The 24392-nt window shown below is 41.0% G+C and overlaps 1 protein-coding gene and 1 pseudogene across 1 annotated transcript in view; both read right to left on the bottom strand.

Annotated features, from left to right (window-relative positions):
* TMEM219 (transmembrane protein 219) overlaps positions 1 to 23749 on the bottom strand; it is a 74075-nt gene extending 50326 nt beyond the window's left edge. Inside the window, exon 1 of the mRNA XM_058286088.2 lies at positions 23633 to 23749. The gene's annotated coding sequence lies outside the window, so the exon portion shown is untranslated. The remainder of the gene's footprint in view (positions 1 to 23632) is intronic.
* Positions 1 to 23812, bottom strand: part of LOC101411162 (BAG family molecular chaperone regulator 5-like) — a 33184-nt pseudogene extending 9372 nt beyond the window's left edge.
* Between the last annotated feature and the right edge of the window lie 580 nt (positions 23813 to 24392).

Genomic DNA, 24392 nt, shown 5'->3' with positions numbered 1-24392 from the left:
AACTTCTAACACAGTGTTGAATAACTGGTGACAGAGGTCATCCTCATCTTGTTCCTGATCTTAGAGGGAAAGCTTTCAACCTTTCCCCATGGAATATGATGTTGGCTGTGGGTTTTTTCATATATATGTCTTTTATCATATTGAGGACCTTTCCTTCTATTCCTATCTTTTGTAGTGTTTTTATTAAAAAGAATGCTGGATTTTGTCGAACGCCTTTTCTGTATCGATCGAGATGATCATGTGGCTTTTCCTTCAATTTGTTAGTGTGGTTTATTAAGTTAATTGATTTTCTTCTGTTGAACCAGCCTTGCATACCAAAATAAATCCCACTTGGTCGTGGTATACGATTCTTTTGATATGCTCTTGGTTTCGGTTTGCAAGTATTTTGTTGAGAATTTTTGCACCTATGTTCATTAGCGATATTGGTCTGTAATTTTCTTTTCTTGTGGTGCCTGTATCTGGCTTTGGTATTAGCGTGATGTTGGCTTCATAAAATGTGTTGGGTAATTTTCCCTCCTGTTCAATTTTTTGGAAGAGTTTAAACAGGATTGGTGCTAATTCTTCTTGAAATGCTTCATAGAATTCTCATGTGAAGACATCTGTCTTGGACTTTTCTTTGTTGGGAAAGTTTTTGTTTGTTTGTTTTTTGCATTTTTAAAAATTTATTGAAGTATATCACACATACATAAACATACATAAACAATAAGTGTAGGGAAGCGGACTTGGTCCATTGGTTAGGGCATCTGTCTACCACATGGGAGGTCTGCGGTTCAAACCCCGGGCCTCCTTGACCTGTGTGGAGCTGGCCCATGAGCAGTGCTGATGCATGCAAGGAGTGCCCTGCCGTGCAGGGGTGTCCCCCGCATAGGGGAGCCCCACATGCAAGGAGTGTGTCCCATAAGGAGAGCCACCCAGTGCGAAAAGAAAGTTCAGCCTGCCCAGGAATGGCGCCACACACATGGAGAGCTGACACAGCAAGATGATGTAACTAAAAGAGACACAGATTCCCATGTCACTGACAACAACAGAAGCGGACAAAAGAAGAACATGCAGCAAATAGACACAGAGAACAGACAATGGGGGGGGAGGGAGAGAAATAAATAAATAAATAAATTGATTAATTAATAAAATGTGCAAGAAATTAAAAAACCGTAAGTGTATAGTAATAGTTGTGAACTTACAAAACAAACATACATAACATTATATAGGGATATCAACAATACCCACCCTACCAATAACACCTTGCATTATGTGAAACATTTTTAACTAGTGATTAAAGGGCATCCTCAAAATATTACTACCAATCAAAGTATCTTACATTTAGTGTATTTTCCCCCAAGTCACCTTATTATTATTTTGTAAAAATAACTTATATATGAACATATATTAACAATAAGTATATAGTAAAAGGTATGAACTTACAAAGGAAGCATGTATAACGTCATACAGGGGTCACATACATCAACCCACTACCAACATCTTGCACTATTGTGAGGCATTTGTTACAAATGATTAAAGAATATCATCAAAATATTACTACTAACTATAGTCCTTATCTTACATTTGGTGTATTTTCCCCCAACTCACCCTATTATTATTTTTTAAAATATTTTTATGACAGAAGTTGTAAACTTCTGAAACAATCATGCACATGTACAGGATTCCCATACAACACTCTATCAACACACTGCACTATAGTGGAACATTTGTTACAGATTAGGAGATAATATCATCAAACTATTACCAGGGCAATAGTGTACATTTGGCACATTTTTTCCATACTCTGCCATTATCAACACAGTACATCTTTGGCTTAGATGCAAGAATATTACATTATTACTGTTAATCACAGTCCATAGGTCATTTCACTTATATTTTCCCCATGCATCTCCACATTTCCTCCACCTGCAATAGTGATGTACATCTGTTCTAGCTCACAAAGGACACTCTAGCATCTGTGCCATCAGCCACAATTCTCAACCACCTCTGGGTTTACTGTGTTTTTCAGTCCCTAGATTAATCTCTAGCTTTCTTTCAGTTGGCATTTACATACCTAGACTATCCTTTTCAGCCACATCCTGATTTATAAACCAGCTGTTACTCTAATGTGTTACCATTAATTCTATACATTCTGTACTTTTACAATAAAGTTAATAAAAACTTCTACATACATTTAAGAATTTACCACCTACCACCAGCTCTTGAAGATATTTTCCTACATTTTCTTCTAGAAGCTTTATGGTTCTTGCTTTTATATTTAGGTTTTTCATCCATTTTGAGTTAATTTTTGGATAAGATGTGAGATAGGGGTCCTCTTTCCTTCTTTTGGCTATGGATATCAAGTTCTCCTCAGCACCATTTGTTGACTGGACTATTCTGCCCAAGAAGGGTGGTGTGTCAGGCTTGTCAAATATCACTTGACCATAGATGTGAAGGTTTGTTTCTGAACCATCAGTTCAGTTCCATTGACCTATGTCTCTGTCTTTATGCCAGTACCATGATGTTTTTACCCCTGTAGCTAAGTAATATGATTTAAAGTCCGAAAGTGAGAGTCCTCCAACTTCACTTTTCCTTTTTAAGATGTTTCTGGCTATTGAGGATCCCTTACCCTTCCAAATAAATTTTATAATCTTGTTTTCCATTAATTAAAAAAATTCTGGTGGAATTTTTATCAGGATTGCATTGAATCTGTATATCAATTTGGGTAGAATTTACATCTTAATGATATTTAGTCCCACCCATAAGCATGGAATTTCCTTTCAATTATTTAGGTCTTTGTAAAATTTATTTTAACAAGGGGTTGTAGTTTTCTGAATACAAGTGCCCTACATTGTCAGTTAAGTTTATTGCCAAATATTTGGCTCCTCTAGTTGCAATTGTAAATGGAATGTTTTCCCCCTGACTTCCTCCCCAGATTGCATATTACTAATGTCATTTAAAGTCTATTTTAACTAATATAAGCATAGGTACTCAGGGTTTTTTGTTAGTTTTTTTTTTTGTTGTTGTTGTTACTGAATGTGTGGAATAACTTTTTCCAGCCTTTCACTTTTAATTTATTGGTACCAGTAGTACTTTAATATAGTTAAGAATTTAAAAAATAGATATTGGATTATATTTGTAAACTGGTCTGTACCTGGACATGATTAAATTATGATTAGGGCTTTGATTGGGCCACCTCAGTAAGGTGCTGAGTCCCCATCCCTTGGTGAGTGGGAACTCATAGATAAAAGACATGGCAAAAGACAGAGTTGGAGCTTTTTGATGCTGGACATTTTGATGTTGGCATTTTGATGCTGAAGTTTTGAGCTCGAGCCCAGGAAGTAAACACACAGGAGAACACAGAAGAATAGAGACAGCTCCTTAGACACAGCAGAAGCCCCGGGGAGAGAGACAGAGCTATTATCCTGATAGTCTACAGCTGGCCTTGTGGAGAAAACAGAGATGTTGAGCCCAGAGAGGAATAAACCTTGGGAAGGAGGAACCCTGGAAGCCTGAACCCTAGGAGATGTTAGCAGCCATGTTTCTCCAACATATGGCAAAAGACTTTGGTGAGAGAAGTAACTTCACTTCATGACCTGGTAACTGTAAAGCTTTTACCTCAAATAAACACCCTTTATAAAAACCAACCAATTTCTGATATTTTGCATCAGCACCCCTTTTGCTGACTAATACAGTATCTTTGTGTCTAATGTGAGTCTCTTGCAGATAGCATATAGGTGGCTCCTATTTTCTAATCAATTCTGCCAGTCTGTGTCTTTTGATTGGGAAGTTTAATACATTAACATTCAATGTTATTACTGGAAAGGCAGCTCTTATTTCACCCTGACTTTTGGGTTTTAGCTGTCATATTTTTTTTTCACCACTCTTTTGAGGCTTTTAGCTATTTTACTGATATGATCTTCATTTCTAGACTCTCTTCCAAGTCTCTCTTGCCTGTCTTTTCTTTTCAGACTGTAGCACACCCTTTAGTATTTCCTGCAAAGCTGGTCTCTTTGTTACAAACTCAGTTTCTGTTTATTTGTGAATATTCTAAACTCACCCTCATTTTTGAAAGGCAATCTTCTTGGATATAAGATTCTTGGCTGGAAGTTTTTCTCTTGCAGTATCTTAAATATATCATACCACTGTCTTCTTGCCTCCATGGTTTCTGATGAGAAATTGGCACAAAATCTTATTGGGTATCCCTTGTATGTATGCATTGTTTTCTCTTGCTGCTCTCAGAATTTTCTTTGTCTTTGGCATTTGACATTCTGATTAGTATGTATCTCACAGTTGGTCTATATGGATTTTCAGATGGGAGTACGTTATGCTTCTTGGACATGGATACCTATGTCCTCCAATAGGGTTGGGAAAATTTCTACCATTATTTCTTCAAATATTCCTTCTATCCCTTTTCCCTTCTCTTCTTCTTCTGGGACATCCATGACATATATGTTTGCATATCTCTTGCTGTCATTTAGTTCTCTGAGAACTTGTTCTCAATTCCTTCCATTCTTTTCTTCATCTGTTCTTTTGTTATGTTTGCTTTCAGAGGCCATTTCTTCAAACCTTTCTTCTTCCTCCTCAAATCTGCTATTATATGATTCCAGTGTATTTTTAATTTCATTTATTACACCTTTCATTCCCATAAGATCTGCTATTTTTCTATGTACTTTAAAAATTCTTCTTTGTGGTCATCCAATGTCTTCTTAATATCCTTAATCTCTCTCATTGAAATATTAAGGAGATTTGTTTGAATGTCTATGATTAGATGTCTCAATTCTTTTATGTCATCTGGAGGCTTATCTTTTTCCTTTAACTGGGCCATATCTTTCTGTTTCTTGGTGTGGATTTTAAGTTTTTGTTGGCATCTTGACATCTGGCTTACTAGATGTATTTTTTTCTGGGTGAAGTTTCTCTCTTTAGTTTAGGGCTTTTTGCCCTTTCTTCCTTGCTGGTTGTTTGGTAGGAGCCAAGGATGTAGTTGGTGCTGTAAGCTGTGGAGGCTCAAGCTGCCTGCATTGCCCAAGGGACAGATGAAGCTTCCCCTAACTTTCTCCTTTGCCAGGGGCAGGGACAGAGCCACAGCTGTGTGGAATAATCCAAGTTGTGCAGGCCTAGACTGTAGTTGCCCAGAGAGACAATGAAGCTTCATGCCCCTTCCTCCTCTGCTTGGGGTGAGGATGGAGCTGCAGGTGGGGGCAGCAATCTATACCATGCAGCAATCTATACCAAAATGACCACAGTTAACCTGGTAGTCTTCCAACTATTCAGTCTGTGCCAGCCAAGGGCACCTGCAGTTACCTGAAGAGGCTAGTGCAGGGTCTGTCAGCCTCCTTCCTGCTAGATATGGGGCTGCAGCCTAGGCTAGGGCTGCAGTCTAATCTGGGTGAAAGAAGCTAGTCCCTCCTGTCATTGTGATTTTCAGTCAGCCCTTCTTCGCCTCATGCTGAGGGCAGAATCAAAATGGTGGCTACTAGCCCCCTCTGGTCCAGACAGGCTCAAACCAGTGCTGTTTCCAGGGTTATATTCCAACCAGCCAAACCCACCAATCAGTAGCTGAAGTCAGCTGCCAACCATCTCTCCCTCCCCCGTTTTTGGGATTTGGAGCCTCCAATTCTAGCTGCAGAACAGCTCCTGAGGTAGTTTGTACTGCCAGAGTAAAAAGATCACAGGCCTATGTGGCATGGCCCGTATTTTCCTAGAAAGGAAGGTACAGGTTCCTTGCCCAGGTTCCTTCCTGCCAGAGGTGGGACTGGGGCTTAGGCTAGAGCTGTAGTCCAATTTAGATGGAAAGAAGTCGGTCTCTACTATCACTGTGATTTTCAGTCTGCCCTGCTTCTCCTTCTGGGAGTAGAGTTAAAATGGTGGCCACCGGCCTCTTTCTGACTTGGACAGGTTCAAAACTTTACCTGTTCTTAGGATTATATACTTTAACCATCTGAGTTTACTAATCAGTAGCTGAAGTTGGTGCCCAACCATCTCTTCTTCCCCCATTTTTGGGAAATGGAGCTTCCAATTCCCGAAGTCGAATCCCAAAGTGGCTCGTGTCTCCAGTGGAGGATGGGCACTGGCTTCTGTGGCATGGAGTGCTTTACTCATGAATCTTCTCTGCAGATGGGCAGTCTCTTCCTTTCATTCTCTCAAGGATATTGCAAGATGCTCTTCTGGTCTTCTGGAGCCCCCAAACAGGTGATGATTAACTGCCCTGTAGCACGAGTTGACTCTGATAGCTCCTTACTCTGCTGCCATCTTGCTGGTTGTCTATTGGGAGAGTTTTGATGACTGATTCAGTCTCTTTAAATGTGATTGGTTTGTTAAGTTCTTGTATTTCTTGTAGCATCAGTATAGTTGTGTGTGCATTTCTAGGAATTGGTCCATTTCTTCTAGGTTGTCTAGTTTGTTGGCAAACAGTTTTTCAGAATATCCTCTGTGGCAGTTTGATATTCTTTATGACTCACCAAGAAAGAGGAAAATTATGTTTATAAACTGGTCTATTCCTCTAAGTGTGATACCCTTTGATTGTATCAAATTCAAAGGGGGAAGCAGATTTGGCTCAACTGATAGAGCATTCACCTACCATATGGGAGGTCCAGGGTTCAAACCCAGGGTCTCCTGACCTGTGTGGTGAGCTGGCCCACACGCAGTGCTGATGCGCACAAGGAGTGCCATTCCATGCAGGAGTGTCCCCCACATAGGGGAGCCCCACACGCAAGGAGTGCACCCTGCAAGGAAACCCACCCTGCGCAAAAAAGCGCAGCCTGCCCAGGAGTGGTGCCACACACATGGAGAGCTGACATAGCAAGATGATACAACAAAAAGAAGCACAAATTCCCAGCACCACTGACAAGAATGCAAGCGGACAAAGAAGAACACACAGCAAATGGACACAGAATAGACAACAGGGTGGGATGGGGGGCGGAAAGGGAGAGAAATAATTTTTTAAAAAATCTTAAAAAGAAAATTCAAAGGTTTTAAATTTATTTGATAAAGGATTAGGGCTTTGATTAGACCATTTTAGTAGGCCATGACTCAGGGTTGACTCCTGACCTCTTGGTGGGCTAATATAAATGGACACTCACTCAAGAAGACACACGGTAGAGAGAGAGAGAGTGCCATAGATGCCAGAGGAGAGTAGGATAAAAAAGCTAAGGCCTGGGGAGAGATGAGTCATTTGACTAAAGCCAACAAAGCAGCTTAACAGCTAAGCAAGTTCTGATAGACAAGTTCTATGCCAGCCTACAGCTGAGATAAGAAGCTGGGCCCACGGACCCTTAAGAGGAAGAAAGGCAAGACCAGGCAGAGATCACCTGCCATTTTGCTGTAACATATGGCAGCTGACTTTGATGAGAAAGCAACCTTGAGTTGGTCTCTTTAGGGCCTTCTAGCAGTAAGCTTTTACCTCAAATAAATACCCTTTATAAAAGTCAACAGATTTCTGGTACTTTGTATCAACACTCCTTTGGCTGACTGATACATCCTCTTATGAACCTTTTTATTTCTGTGTGGTCAGTCATAGTTTCATCCCTTTCATTTCTGATTTTATTTATTTGCTTCTCTCTTTTCAATTTTATTCACCTTCTCAAAGAACAAGTTTTTGGTTTTGTTGATTTTCTCTGTTGTTCTTCTGTTCTCAATTTCATTTATTTCTGCTCTACCTTTATTATTCTTCTCCTTGCCTTGGGTATGGTTTGCTGTTCTTTTTCTAGTTTTCCATTTGTTCAGTCGGATCTTTGAGTTTAGCTCTTCTTTTTTAACATACGCATTTAGGGCTATAAATTTCCCTCTCAGCACTGCCTTCACTGTATCCCATAGTTTTCATAAGTTGTGTTCTCATTTTCATTCATCTCAATATATTTACTGGTTTCACTTATGATTTCTTCTTTACCCCACTGATTGTTTAGGAGTGTGTTGTTCAGCTCCACACGTTTGTGAATTTCCTCCTTTTCCATCTATTATTGATTTCCTGTTTCATTCCATTATGACCTGAAAAGGTGCTTTGTACAATTTCAATCTTTTCATAGTTATTGAGGCTAGCCTTGTGCTCTAACATGAGGTCTATCCTGGAGAAAGATCCATGAACACTTGAGAAAAATGTATAACCCACTGATGTGGCATGCAACATTCTGTATACATCTATTAGGTCTAGCTCATTTATCATATTGTTCAAGTTCTCTGTTTTCTTGTTAATTTTATATCTAGTAGTTCTAATGATGTGAGCTATATGTTGAAGTCTCTAACTATTATTATAGAGATGTCTATTTCTCCCTTCAGTTTTCCCAGAGCTTGCCTCATATATTTTGGGGCACCTGAACTAGGTGCATAGATTCTTTTGGGGGAGGGGGGAGAGTTAAATGAGCTTTTTAAAAGAATGTTTCTTATTTTTGTTGTCTTTTTTTAAAGGTACATAGATATTTATGATTGTTATTTCTTCCTGGTGAATTGTCTGTTTCATTAACATAAAATAGCTGTATTAGTAGGCAAAGGGGTGCTGATGCAAAATACCAGAAAAACTCTGTTGGCTTTTATAAAGGGTATTTATTTGGGGTGGGAGCTTACAGATACCAGGCCATAAAGCATAAATTACTTCCCTCACCAAAGTTTATTTTCATGTGTTGGAGCAAGATGGCTGCTGACATTTGCCAACATCTGCCAGGGTTCAGGTTTCCTAGGTTCCACTCTTCCTGGGTCTTGCTTCTCTTTCCTCTGTGTGCTTACTTTCTGGGGCTCTAGCTTAAGACTTCAGCATCAAACTCCAATATCAAAATCTCTGGCATCGAAAAGCTCCAACTCTGTCCTTTGCCATGCATTTTATCTGTGATTTCCCACCAACCAAGGGGCGGGGACTCAGTGCCCTACTGATGTGGCCCAATCGAAGCCCTAATCATAGTTTAATCATGCCCAGGTACAGACCAGTTTACAAATATAATCCAATATCTATTTTTGGAATTCATAACTATATCAAACTGTTACAATGGCCTTCTGCATTCTCTTACAACTTTTTTGCATTTAAATCTGTTTTGTCTGATAATAGTACAGCTACCGCTACTCTTTTTTGGTTACTCTTTGTGTGAAATATCTTTTTCCAGCCTTTCACTTTCAGCTGGTTTGTATCCCTGGGTCTAAGGTAAGTCTCTTGTAGGCAGCTTATGGATGGCTCATGTTTTTTCATCCATTCTGTCAATCTATATATTTTGTTTGGGGAGTTAAATTCATTCTCATTCAATGATATTACTGTAAATGTATTAATTACTTCCACCATTTTATTTTTTCATTTTCATATGTCTTATCTTATTTTCATCTTTTTACTTTTTAGATATACTTTCTGCAATTCTTGCCTTCCATAGTCTCCTCTAAGCCTCTTTCTCATGTCTTTTTCTTTCAGGCTGTAAGGCTCCCTTTAGTATTTCCTGCAAAGGCATATTCTTTTTTATGAACTCTTTTAGTTTCTGGTTTTTTTCAAGTGTGAAGATTTTAAACTCACCTTCATATTTGAAGGACAATTTTACTGGATGAAGAATTCTCAGGTGGCAGTTTTTCTCTTTCAGTATCCTAATCACATTATCATAACCCTGTCTTTTCACCTCCATGGTTTCTGATGAGAAATCCACACTATGTCTTACTGTGCTTCCCTTGTATGTGATGGTTTGCTTCTTCCTTGCTGCTCTCAAATTTTCTCTTTATAACTGATGTTTGACATTCTGAGTCATATGTGTCTTGGACTAGGTCTGTTCAGATTTATTCTCATTACGGTATGCTGTACTTCTTGGATAGGTAAGTTCATTTCTTTCATGAGAGTTAGGAAATTTTCAGCCACTATTTCCTCAAATACTCTTTCCCTTCTTTTCTTCTGGAACTCCATGACATATATGTTGTTGTGTTTCATGTTAATCATTCAATTTCCTGAAACCCTGCTGAATTTTTTTTCATTCTTTTCTCTCTGTCCTTTTCTCTCTTCAATTTCATCTGTTCTGTCTTCTGTATCACTTATTCTTTCTTCTATCATTTTGAGTGGTTGTTTGTATGCCTCTAATATGTTTTTGATCTCACCTATCATGTCTTTTATTCCCATGAGCTCTGTCACTTTTTATTCATGTTTTCAAACTCTTATTTGTGCTCATTTAGTGTCTTATTTTTAAAAAAGATTTATTTATTTATTTATTTATTTATTTATTTATCTCCCCTTCCCCCCGCCTGCCCCTGTTGTCTGTTCTCTGAGTCCATTCGCTGTGTCTTCTTTGTCTGCTTCTGTTGTTGTCAGCGGCATGGGAATCTGTGTTTCTTTTTGTCGCGTCATCTTGCTGCGTCAACTCTCTGTGTGTGTGGCACCACTTCTGGGCAGGCTGCACCCTCTTTCGCCCTGGGTGGCTCTCCTTACGGGGTGCACCCCCTGCACATGGGGCTCCCCCACGCGAGAGACCCCCCTGCATGGCAGGGCACTCCCCGCGCACATCAGCCCTGCACATGGGCCAGCTGCACATGGGTCAAGGAGGCCTGGGGTTTGAACCGCGGACCTCCCATGTAGTAGATGGATGCCCCAACCACTGGCCAAGTCTGCTTCCCTTAGTGTCTTACTGATGTCCTTTATTTCTTAGGCCATATTGTCTTTCAACTTGTTGAATTGATTTAGGAGATTTGTATGACCCTCAGTGATTCATTGTCTAAAATCCTGTGTCTTATGTGGGACTTTGATATAATCATTTTCTTGGACTATTTCTTTCATTTTATTAGTATGGCTTTAAATTTTTGCTGATGTCTAGGCTTCTGATTATGATGGTGAGTTTACTCAGATGCTCAATTCCTCTCTCTTTCATAGGGATTTATTGGTGGGAAGCTATTTTACTGTTGTTCTTTGATTCTTGTTTAAACCTATTCTGAGTTTTTAGGATTGTCCTTGTTAATTGCTTAAATCTGGGCCCTGGACCCAGTAATGTGTTGCAGACCCACTTCAAAGGGCCTTGGGGAGAAAATCTATAAAGGCCAGAAAAAGCCTCTTACTATTAACTTTTTTTTGAGGTACCAGGTATTGAATCCAGGAACTCGTACGTGGGAAGCAGGTGCTCAACCACTGACCTACATCTGGTCCCCAATGAGAGTCTGTTGGTTTGTTTTGTTTTTAAGACCACCAGAGATTGGACTTGGGACCTCATATATGGAAAGCAGGCTCTCAACCACTTGAACTACATCTGCTCTCTACTTATTTACTTTTTTTATTTTTTAAGGTTTATTTTATTTCTCTCCCCTTTCCCCCCTCCCCCCATTGTCTGCTCTCTGTGTCCATTTGCTATGTGTTCTTCTGCATCTGCTTGCATTATCCAGTGGCACTGGGAAACTGTGTCTCTTTTTTGTTGCATCATCTTGCATCAGCTCTCTGTGTGTGTGGCGCCACTCTTGGATGGGCTGCACTTTTTTCACACAGGATGGCTCTCCTTGTGGGGCACACACCTTGCACATGGGGCACTCTTAAAGCAGGGGTGCCCCGGAGTGGCATGGCACTCTTTGCATGCTGCAGCACTGTGGATGGGCCAGTTTACCACATGGGTCAGGAAGCCCTGGGGATTGAACCATGGACCCTCCATATGGTAGAAGGATGCTCTATCAGTTGAGCCATTTCTGCTTCCCTCTACTTATTTACCTTTAGTTTCCTCATGTGCACTTCTTTTATCAGCCAGGAGATGGTGCTTTTTGGAAACTCTTTCATTTCAAAGCCTGGTCAGAGTGTGTTTGCTGCACCATAGACTGGATCAGTGTGATAGAGGATACTGCCTGGATGCTAAGAACCTGATAATTCAAACTTTCTCAGAGGTTGGTTTGCAACCTTCTCTGGCAGCCCCCTCTCTTTTCTCCCTAGAAGGAAATAATTCCATTCCCTTCTGTGTCCTCAATAACCATCCTGAGGGAAGTGGATGTAGGCTCAAGTGGTTGTGCACCTGCTTCCCATATATGAGGTCCTGGGTTTGATCCAGTACCTCCTAAAAAACAAAACAAAACAAACAAACAAAAACAAATGAAAAAACAACTGTCATTGGGGAGCAGATGTAGCTTAGTAGTTGAGTGCCTGCTTCCCATGTACAAGGTTCTGGGTTCAACCCCTGTACCTCCTAAAAAACAAAACAAAACAAAAAACAGTTCTGGTCAATAGAGAGGGTGACTGAGAGGGTTGGATTACTTTAGTCCAATGCTGGCTTCCAAAGCAAACAATGGCATGGCCCCACCTAACTTGGAAGGGCTTGTGGGACAAACAATTCAAATTTGTGGGTCAAGAGTAGAACCAGCCTTAGACTGTGTCCCTCTCTCTCCCTTTTCCTGGGGAGGTAGATCACTGCAGTCCCTTTTGTTCGTAGTTGCTGGATGAAGGCCTGAGAATTCAAAATTTTCCAGAGTGGGGGAGGGTGCCAGCAGCTGCAGCTGCAGCTTTTAACTCATAGTTTTCTTTGCCCCTCCTTCTTCTGGGTAGTATATCCAGTCATCCCCCTGGTGTTCTAACCCCTAGAAAAGATTTTTCCAGAACTTCTCTGCCTGTCCTCTAGCTATTTTGCTGAGAGCGAGTTCTGTGTCTTTCTGGTCACCATCTTCCTGGAAGTTTCCAATTGATTTTTGATAGAGTGCCAAGTCCATTACATGGTCTTTTCAACAAATGATGCTGGGAAAAGTGGATATCCATATACAAAAGAATGACAGTGGAATCCTACCTCATACCATATACAAAAAATAACTCAAAATGGATCAAAGACCTACACACAAGAACCAAAACTGCAAAAGTCCTAGAAGAAAACACATAGGGAAGCATCTTCAGGACCTTGTGTTAAGCATTGGTTTCTTAGACTTTACACCAGAAGCAAAAGCAACAAAAGAAAAATAGATAAACAGGACTTAATCAAATTTTAAAACTTCGTATATCAAGGACTTCATGAGGAAAATGTAAAGACAATGTCTTCAATGGGAGAAAGTATTTGGAAATCACATATCTGATAAGGGTTTAATATCCATAATATATGTGAGTCCTAGAACTTGGCAACAAAAAGACAAACAAACTGATTTTTTAAAAAATGGACAAAGAGTTCTGAGAAGATGGCATCAGAATAGGCAGGTAGGGCTCAACCCTTTCATAAAAACAATGGAGAAATGGCCAAATGCTGACCAGGGACCTGCTTTGGGGTCAGCAGACCAGGACAGTGCTGCACAACTCCCAGGAGGGTGAGGGACAGAGCAATGAAGAACCCAAAACAACAAATGTCAGTTACTAAACCCCTATGGCAGTGGGGAAGGACTCCCATCCCCTCCCTTCAAGATTTTAAGCTGGGAAAACCCCCTGGCTCACTGCAGTCAACTATGAGGGGAACAGTGTCTTCCTCCCTGTCAGCTGAGGGAGGGTGAACCAGAGGGCTTCTCTTCAATGAATTTGGCCAGCAGAGTCCTCTTTGAATCTGGGCTCTGGTCAGACCAGAAACATGGGAAAGCAAAGATTGAAAGAAACACCTCCATGGAAAGGTTTGCTGATGAGTGCCATCTGTTGGCCAGCCAGGAAATTGCAAGGAGAAAAACTGCTTTTAGGTCTCTCTTTACTCCACCCTGGGAGGAAATTTGTGCCCATTGGTGAGTCCCTGGCATGATTTTGATAACTTAGACTGAGATTTTAAAGACTTAGAACACATTGAACCAAAAATCAAGAAAAGCTGTGAAAAAAAACAAAAACAAAAACAAACCACTAGGCAAGAGAGAGAAACCGACAATAAATTTGCCAGCATCTTCAGATGCCTAGACATCAGCAAAAAATTACAAGCCACACTAGGAAACTGGAAGAGATGGCCTGGCCAAAGGAACAAACCAGATATCCTGAAAAGATATAGGACTTAAGACAACAAATCAATGATAATCCCACAAATCTACTACAGTAATTCAAAGAACTGAAGAGAAATATGACTAAAGAGATAAAGGATATTAAGAAGACACTGGGTGAGCATAAAGAACAATTTTAAAACCTGCAAAGAAAAGTAACAGAGCTTATGGGAATGAAAGACACAACGGATGAAATTAAGAAATACAATAGAGGGGAGCAGGTGTAGCTCAGTCGTTGAGCACCTGCTTCCCATATATGATGTCCCTTGTTCAATCCCTGGGGATTAGAGGTACATAAAAGAGATCTGAATTGCTCAAAGGCAGAATTAGTGATTTCAAGTACAGTACATCTGAACTGGAAAAACACAGGAGAACAGAATGAGAAAAGAGCAGAAAAAATGGAACAGGGTCTCAGGGAATTGAATGACAATGCAAAGTGCAGAAACATATGCATTTTTGTGTCCCAGGAGGAGAAAATAATGGAAAAGGGGCAGAAAGAATATTTGAGGAAATAATGACTGAAAACTTCCAAGCCTTATGAAAGACATAAATATCAATATCCAAGAAGGACAACACACCTCAAACAGAATAAATCTGAATAGACATACTCTGAGACACCTGTTATTCAGAATGACAAATATCAGAGATAGAGGATTCTGAAAGCAGCAAGAGAAAAGCAAAGCATCAAGTACAAGGTAAAAGAGAACTTCAATAAGATTAAGTGCCAACCTCTCATCAGAATCCATGGAGGTGAGAGGAAAGTGGTATGATGGATTTAAGATCCTGAAAGAGAAAAACTACCAGCCAGGAATTCTGTATCTGGCAAAACTGTCCTTCAAAAATGAGGGTGAGTTTAATGTCTCCACAAACAAACAAACACTGAGAGAGTGTGCTGCCAAAAGATCAGAATTGCCAGAGATAATAAAGGGAGGGCTACAGCCTGAAAGGAAAAAACAAGGTCAAGAGACTTGAAGAAGAGTGTTGAAATAAAATTTATTAGGAAGGGTAAATTAAAGGGTAAAAAGACAGACAGTAGTAAGCTATGACAATGGAAAACCAAAAGACAAAATGGATGAAGTATGTAATGCCTTTACAGTAATAGCATTGAATGTTAATAGCTTGAACTTCTCAATCAAAAGACATAGACTGATAGAATGGATAAAAAAAATATGAGCCATCTATATGCTGTCTACAAGAGACTCACCTCAGCTGTAAGGACACAACCAGGTTGAAAGTGAAAAGCTGGAAAAAGATATTCCACATAAATATTAATAATAACCAAAAAAGAGCTGGAATAGCAACACTAATATTGGACAAAATATATTTTAAATGAATAACTGTTATTAATATAAGGAATGAAGAAGGTTATTCTATATCAATAACAGGGGCAATTCACCAAGAAGTAACTATAATAAATATTTATGAACCTAACTTAGGTGCCCCAAGTTACATGAGGCACACACTGGCAAAACTGAAGGGAGAAATAGAGGTCTCTACAATAAAGGTTGAAGATTTCAATACACCACTCTCAATATTGAATAGAACATCTGGACAGAGGATAAATAAAGAAACAGAGAGCTTGAATAATATGATAAATGAACTAGACCCAATAGACATTTATAGGACATTACAACCCAAACAGCAGGATATACATTCTTTTCAAGGGCTCTTGGGTCCTTCTCCAGGATAGACCATATGTTGGGTCAAAAGACAGGACTCAATAAATTTACAAACATTGAAATTATACAGCACACTTTTTTGATCATAACAGAATGAGGCTGGAAATCAATAATGGATGGAAAAAAGGAAAAATTCATAAATATATGGAGATTAAGCAAGACAGTCTTAAATAATCAGTGGGCCAAAGAGGAAATCACAAGAGAATTCAGTAAATATCTTGAGACAAATGAAAATGAGAACACAACATATCAAAACCTATGGGAATCTGCAAAGGCAATGCTGACAGGGAAATTTATAGCCCTCAATGCTTGCATTAAAAAAGAAGAAAGAGCTAAAATTGAAGGTCTAACTGCATACCTGGAGTTAAAAAAAGAACAGCAAACTAATGCCAAACTAAGGCAAAGGAAAGAAATGGCAAAGATCAGAGAGAAATAAGTGAAATTGAGAACAACAAAAACAATGGAGAGAATCAACAAAACCAAAAGTTGGTTCTTTGAGAAGATCAACAAAATTGACAAACCCTTAGCTAGACTGGCAGCTTTATATCAATATTAAATTTCTGAAATTTCTTAACTGTACTTTTCTTAGTAAAGATATATGGAAGTGTTAAGTGTTCATGGAACATGATGCATACAACCTACACTTATTCATTTATTTATTAAGTAGGTCTGGGGATTGAACTTGAGTAGCTCAACCACTGAGCTACTCCCACTCCCTACAACCTAATTCTTAAAATTTCAAAGTTAGAGAGATAGATGATAGATAGATAGATAGATAGATAGATAGATAGATAGATAGATAGATAGATGATAGAACAAATGTAGCAAGATGTTAAACATTGGTAAATCTGGGTATCTGGATAGGAGTATATTGGTGTTCTCTGTATTTGTATTATTTTTTCGACTGTCTATATATTTGAAATTATTTCAAAATAAAAAGTAAAAAAGAAAAGACAACCTATTGAATTGGAGGAAATATAGCAATATGCAATATGAAATATGAAATATGCAAATCATATAGCTGATAATGGTTTGGTATACAGAATATATAAAGAACTCCTGCAACTCAACAAGAAAAACACAATCCAGTTAAAAAATGGGCAAATGACTTGAAAAGACTGGGCAAAAAAGATACACAAATGGCCAAAAAGCACATGAAAATGTGCTCAAGATCATTAGCCATTAGGATAAGCAAACCAAAACCACAGTGAGATACCCCGTCACACCTACTAGAATGGCTATTATTTTTTTCAAAAATGGAAAAAAATAAGTGTAATGATGATGTGATGATATTGTACACTGTTGTAGGAATGTAAAATGGTGCAGCTGCTATTAAAACTAGTTTGACAGTTCCTCAAAAAGTTGAACATAGAATTAAGATATGATATGGCAATTCCACTCTCATGTATACACCTCCCAAAATTGTAAACAGTGACTCAAACACATATTTTTATGTAAGTGTTCATGGCAGCATTAATCACATAGCCAAAAAGTGGAAACAACCCAAATGAATAAATAAAATGTATGGTATGTACACACACTGGAATATTATTCAATCATAAAAAGGAATGAAGTTCTGATATGTGCTACAACTTGGGTGAACCTTGAAAACATTATGCTAAATGAAATAAGCCAGACATAAAAGGACAAATATTGTATGATCCACTTATATGAAATATCTAGACTACATAAATTTAAAGAGACAGAAAGTAAAATAGAGGTTTCCAGGAGATGTGGGGAGGGGAGAATGGGGAGTTATCGCTTAATGGGTATTAAGAGTTTCTGTTTGCAGTGATTAAAACATTTGGTAGTAAATAGTGGTGATCATTTCACAACATGGTGAATGTAATTAATGCCACTTAATTGCATACTTGAAAATGGTAAAATGGTCAATTTTATATATACATATATATATATACAGATATATAAATTACCACAATAAAATTTAAAAAAAAGATCCAGAGAGGAAAGGGCTGACTTGTAGGGGCCTATGAATGAGAGGAGAGCACTGTGAAAAGAGGTTGGAGAGCAGATCCAAAATCCTGGGCTGTGTAACAATGGTAAAGAGATTTGAGTTTATTATAAAGAGGAATGGGAAGCCAACAGAGATTTTAAAGGAGGAAATAACATGATCAGATATGCATTTGTAAAAGATTACTCTGGTTACTACCTAGAGAATGGGCTGAAAGGGAGCAAAGTGGGAGAGAGGAAACTAGTTAGGAACAATTTCCAAAGTGCAGGGAAGAGGACCAGGGTGGGTGCAGTGGAGTTGGGGAAAGTGGAAGAATTGAAGATGCCTGGTGGAGGGCAGAGCTAACCAGGCTTGGTGACTGTTGGAGAAAATGCAGCGCTTACTGGGACACGGAGACTGACTGACTATAGACAAAGATTTATTGAGAAGCTCTCCCAATGGAGGGGGTCAGAAGAACAGACTTCAGTCCCCCCACCAGCATGGTGGGGTCTGAAGAGAGACTTCAGCCCACTCCTGGAAGGGGGGACTTGAATTTATACAGAGCTGTCTTAGGCAGGGGAATGATAGTTGGTGGGAGGGGGTTGAGGGTCTAAGTGAAGTGCAGGGGCCAATGGGAAGCCCTTAGAGGTGGAACTTTTCCTGATAGTGACTGGAAGATAGTGGGTTAGGGAGTTATGGTTTCTCGGAATGCTGCAGGAGCAGATGTTTCTTTGTTTTGTAGGAATTTTATCTCCCTCTGATATGCAGGCTGGGAAGGTTTCCATTTCCCTTTACTCCCATCTCTATGTGGTTTCTTTATTTAACCTGTGGGGAAGCGCCATGCCCTTGGACACATAGGCTTATGGGGGATGGGGTTAGCCTTTTCCCAGTGCATATCAGGGGAAACTGAGCTATAGCTTGTTAATTATTGCAAACCTCAAACAGTGACAGAAGTAGGCATAGGGGAAAAAAAGAAATGAAGGATGGGAAGTGGCTGTGGCTCAATCAGTTGGGCTCCCGCCTACCAGGCGAGAGGCCCTGGGTTTGTGTCCCGGGGCCTCCTTGTGAAGGCAGGCTTGCCCACACGCTGAGGAGAGCTGCCTAGCCCACAAGCATCACGGAAAGCCGGCTCAGCAAGGTGACGCAGCAAAAAGGGAGACAAGCGAAAAACGCAGAAGAGCGCAGCAAATGGACACAGAGAGCAGACAGCAAGCAAGCCGCAAGGTGGGGAGGAGGGAAAATAAATAAAATAAATACAGACACAGAAGAACACAGCGGATGGACACAGAGAGCAGACAGCACACAAAAAGCCGCAAGGCTGTGTGTGTGTGGGGGGGGAGGGGGCGGGCATTAAAAAAAAAGAAATGAAGGATTCATCTCTGCTGGTTCCTTTCCCTCAGCCAAAACACATCTACACCCATGGTTTTAACTATCCCCTGATGACTAATGCTAGTGGATCAAATTGTAATGGATCCAGAATCTCAAGCGCAAACTTTTTTGGTCAATGTATCCAACTACCAACTGCCTGGTGGACAAATCCATGACTACCTCCAAAACAGGACTCACAATAAGCTCATACTGTATCTGCACTGCTCCCCCTCTGCCTCCACTGTTTCCTGAATGGTTGACACCACCATCTATATTATCACCCAAGCCAGAAACCTAAGAATCATTCTTGCCTGTTCCTCATTCCTCATCAGTCACTGAAACTTCCCTACCTTACAGGTTTTTTTTTTTTTTTAATTTTTTAATTTTTTATTGACTTTGTAATAATATTACATTAAAAATATATATGTGAGGTCCCATTCAACCCCACCCCCCCACCCCCCCTCTCCCCCCCCCCAACAACACTCGTTCCCATCATCATGACACATCCATTGGATTTGGTAAGTACATCTTTGGGCACCTCTGCACCTCATATACATTGGTTCACATCATGGCCCATACTCTCCTCTATTCCATCATGTAGGCCCTGTGAGGATTTACAATGTCCGGTGATTACCTCTGAAGCACCATCCAGGGCAGCTCCATGTCCCGAAGACGCCTCCACCTCTCATCTCTTCCTGCCTTTCCCCATACCCTTTGTCCGTTATGTCCACTTTTCCCAATCCAATGCCACCTCTTCTATGTGGACACTGGATTGGTTGTGTCCATTGCACCTTTATGTCAAGAGGAGGCTCAGATTCCACCTGGATGCTGGATGCAATCCTCCCATTTTCAGTCCTTACAGGTATTTCTTAAAGCCACCCTTTCCTCTCTGTTTCCACGGTCATTGCCTTGGTGCAGGACCTCCACCTTCCTCTTGTCTGGACTGTCGAAGCCATCTCCACACTTGTGTTCCTGCACTCCTCCCAGCTGCAGAGTGATCATCCTAGAACGCCAGTGTGGTCACTTCTCTCCCACTGACTAGAACAGGGTAAAGTTTTGTGGATGCCAGAAAATTGTATTCTTAAACTGATCCATTCCTGTGGGTGTGAACCAGTCATAAGTGGGAGCCTTCAATTAGATGACTTCAGTAAGGCAGGACCCTGGATGGTCTCAATCCTCTTCCTGGAGACCTTTATAAATGGATGAATGTGGAAAGAGGGGGGTCACCATAGAGACACCCAGGAGTTCAGAGAGGAACCCACAGAAGCTGACAGAGAAAGCCACCAGAGCGAGAAGCTGAAATCAATGGAACCCAGGCAAGAGAAAGCCTCAGAAGGAGCAGCCAGAAGCTGAAGGCCATGGAGCCTGGAGGAGAAGGCAGAGACCAGCAGGTGCCACCACGAGCCTGACTGCTCCCAACCGCAGCTCTGGGAGAACGCACCCCCGATGAAGCCTTGCTTTAGATACTTCCCCGGCCTCAGAACTACAAGCTTATGAGATAATAAATCCCCATTGTAAAAGCCTCCTCATTTCACCTGGAGTAACAAAAGCCTCCAAGGCCCTCCAAGCTCTGACCCCATCTCCTACTGTTCTCTTCCTACCCCAGCCCCTACTCCTCTGGTTTCCTTGTGTCTCAAATATGCCAGGCCCACTTTTGCCTTAGAGCCTTCATGCTGGCTATTTTCACTGCCTGGAAGGCTTTTCCTCAGATATGTGCTTAGCTAACTCTCTTGCTTTCTTCAAGTTTTTGCTCAAAAGTCACCTGCTTGAGAAGTGGATATGGCTCAAGCAGTTGGGTGCCTGCCAACCACAGGGGAGGTCCCAGGTTCAGTTCCCGGTGCCTCCTAAAGAAGATGAGTAAAACAGAGCTAGTGTGATGAGCTGGTGAGGCAAGCTGATGCAACAAGATGATGCAGCAAGATGACGCAACAAAGAGACACAATGAGGAAAACACAGTGAGAGACGCAACAAACAGGAGTGGAGGTGTCTTAAGCCATTGGGCACCTCCCTCCCACGTGGGAGGTCCCAGGTTCAGTTCCCGGTGCCTTCTGAAAAAGAAGACAAGCCCACAATGAACAGACACAGAGAGCAGACAGCGAGTACAAACAACAGGCGGAGAGGGGGGAGAAATAAATAAAATCTTAAGAAAAAAGAAAGTCACCTGCTTGATGAAACATACCTGACTACCGGTTGGGGGTTGAATAAAGTCCCCCACAAGACATACTCAAGTCCTAACCCCTGCCTCTTTGAAAGAGGGTCTTCAAAGATTCTATTTAGATGAACCCATTGACTCAGTATGGGCCTTAATCCATTATGCCTAGAATCCTTATGAGGAGGGGAAATCATAATAGACACAGAGGACTGAGCAGGAGGAGTAGAAGCCATGGGAGGATTCAGAAAGAGACAGATGGCCATGTGATGGAGGCAGAGACTGACTGACCGCTGGATACTACAGACTTCAGAGAAGGCAGGGCCTGCCAATATCTTGAGTTTGAAATTCTAGCCTCCAAGCTGTGAGCTGAAAAATTCCTGATATTTAAGGCAACCAGTCTGTGGTATTTGTCATGAAGCCCTGGCAAATAAGGCATTATCCCTTCAAATTGCTACTTATATCTCCCTCCACCACTGGTACTCCTGACCCTTTGTTCTGCTCTGCTTCCTATGTTTCCACCGTGTCCATCGTCTTCTACCGTATTATGTAATTTATTTATTTATTACTTCTATTGTTTATTGACTGCTCCCTCACGAGAATGGAAGCTTCATTAGGGCAGGAATCTTTGTTTTGTTCACTGATGTATCCTAAGAACCCAGAACAGTACCTGGCACATAGTAGGCACTCAACGCACACTTGTTAAATAAATGAATCCTTCAAAGGCGACCTCAGCCATCAGGCTCTTCACAAAGTCTTCCTCTATTCTGAACAAGCCCCACCGCTGCCCTCCCCCACACAGGTGAAATTAGCCCCCTTTGTGCCACCTGTGTACCTTGCTGCATTTTCCAGAAGACATCACAATTTACAATTTGCATGTCCAGATGGTGAGGGCAAGGGTCGGGATTTGTCTGATTCATCTCGACAACCTTTGTGCTCAGTGCCAGCTTGGCACCGAAAACATGTATGATGATTTTGATAAATTTAAAGCTGCACCAAGATTAAAAGATCTGCAAACGGTTGGTGAGAGTGTGGGAAAACAGGCGCACTCCCATGGCTGATGGGAAAGTAAATTTATTCAATCTCTCTGAAGGACAAAGTAAAAACATCTATCAATTGTATGGAATTCCCTTTGACCCAGCAATTCCACTTTTAGGAATTTATTTGACAAACTTATTCATGTGTTTTGAGAAACAATGCAAAGGTATTTATAACATCATTGTGTGTAATTGCAAAATACCAGAAACAACCTAATCATTCCATCTTTAAGGCCTTAACAAATTGTTATATTGATAATAGAATACTTTACATGCACATATGTGGACCAAACTCCAAGATATATCAAGTGGAAACAATAAAAGGTAGGAAAACATATATTGTATGCTAATATTTGTGTTTTACAAAAGGGCAGTAATTAAATACATGCATGCTTATATATGCATAGAATGTTCTGGAAAGATAAATAAAACTCCAAGCAGTGGTTGCCTCTAGAGAATGGGTGGGTGGGAGATCTTATTTTGTACTGTATACTCTGTTACTGTTTGAGTTTTTATCATATGCATTATCTCTTTGATAGTAATTAAAGTCTTTAAATAACAAAAGATGCATATTGGGTGATTATGGAGGAAAGAAATTCAGCCCTCCATTATGCCATAATCTGTCCGCCTGTCGCTCTCTATTTTATCTCTGTATCTACAGCTCTGATTCTCTCTCTAATCTTTTTAGAAGCCTCTGTTTTATCTATGTCTGTCTGTCTCTCCATCTCTCTCTAATCCTTTTTGGCCATTGCTTTCAAATGGGCAGGTTGGCCAGCGTCACAGACTGGGATCTCAGAAGTACAGTCTGGTGAGAGAAGGGACAAGACTGGGACTGGAGGCCTGGACAGGGGACCCAACAGAGCCGCTTCTTGATGGATGAGGCCATGGCCAACTGGACGCTGTCCCAGGACGCTTGATTCAGGCTATTGTTAAGATCAATATGGTATATAAGAGGCAGCCAGGGAGAGGTTCCTGGCAGTGGTGATATGCAGAATGGGGGCTCTGAGTGAGCAGCTTCCTCCACAGCGAGGCCCAGCCTGGAGCTACGAGTGTGAGAAGATGGTGCTGACTCCAGCGGCCCGAGCTGGCCAGGGGGAGCCAGGGAGTCAGAGCTACCTCCAATCCTGGGGAAATGTTGTCATCAAGCAGAGAAATTGAGGCAGAAACCTTGGATAGGGACAAAGCAGAGTTTGGCGGACATAAGGGGGCCAAGGGCTCTCACTTCAGGCAGTCAGAGGAAGGCAAGGTCACTGGGCTTTTGGGAGAACAGAATGGAGGACATATTATGTGGGAAATGGCAGGGATGCAGAAAGGATGGTGGGTGAGTGGAGTATACAGCTCCATCTCTTAGCCTAAAGCTTTTCCGGATCCCTCCCATTTTCACAGGCCAAAACAGATATCATAGAATTAAATTCCTTGCTCCTATAATTCCAGGGCTGGAAGAATTTGTAAAGACCTGCTAGATAATGTCTCACATGATGTTGGAAATCTTGCTATACTCTAGGCTCAATTCATATGCTTGCAGGACTAGAAAAGCTCCTAGAGACCATGGAAGCAGGTCTGGGAGAATTTGTCCCCACAACCCTTTCTCTACCTGACCAAGTCCCAGCTCCCAGTAAGAAGCCCATACCTGAGACAGTTCCACTTTCTCCTCCTCCAGAGCCAGCTTAAAGGCAGGAGCTGGCACAATGCTGAGACGCCCAGACTGTACCCGGCTTCCTCTGTGGTCAGGTAGCTGCATTAAGCAGAACTTCGTTCCCTGAGGATTTGTTCGTGGAGGTGTTATTGTGTACTTGGTCACAGTTCCCATGGCTACAGGCTCACAATAAGAAGGGAATGAATATACATCAACATCATCCTGTAACACAGAAATCTGACCTCACTTATAGTCAACGATGCAGTAGGTGACCTTGCAAATGGCACAGTGTGAATAGAATTCAGAAAGTTCTGAATGACTTAGTAGAAAAGAACATGAAATAAATAGTGTATGTGAAAGCTTGGCTTCTATTCTGTTGCAACTCAGTTACTCCATGGCTGTCAAGGGCTCATAACAATATTAATCTTTACATCTGGAAGGGAGAAACAACTATTGCAAACTGGCAGCTCTCAAGTCAAATCTAACCCAAAGCCCTCTTTCGTCTGATTTCAGAGTGTTTAAACTTCTTTTTGGGTCACCTTTAAAGAAATCACAAATTTCCAATGTCAAAGCCTTCCCACGAAAGGTCACCCAAACTTTATTTATAATTGGGTTTGTTGACTCGTTGCAATGAGGGAACTCACAGTATGGGGAATTGTGGGGCCTCTTAATAAGGGCTTGTTAGAACTGATTTGGGATTTTGGCTTATGTTAGGTGATGCAGGGGAGGATTCAAGGAATGGGGCTATCATTGG

This window comes from Dasypus novemcinctus, chromosome 23 (assembly GCF_030445035.2).
Source record: "Dasypus novemcinctus isolate mDasNov1 chromosome 23, mDasNov1.1.hap2, whole genome shotgun sequence".
Taxonomy (NCBI): Eukaryota; Metazoa; Chordata; class Mammalia; order Cingulata; family Dasypodidae; genus Dasypus; species Dasypus novemcinctus.
This window is presented reverse-complemented; position numbering and strand designations above follow the sequence as displayed.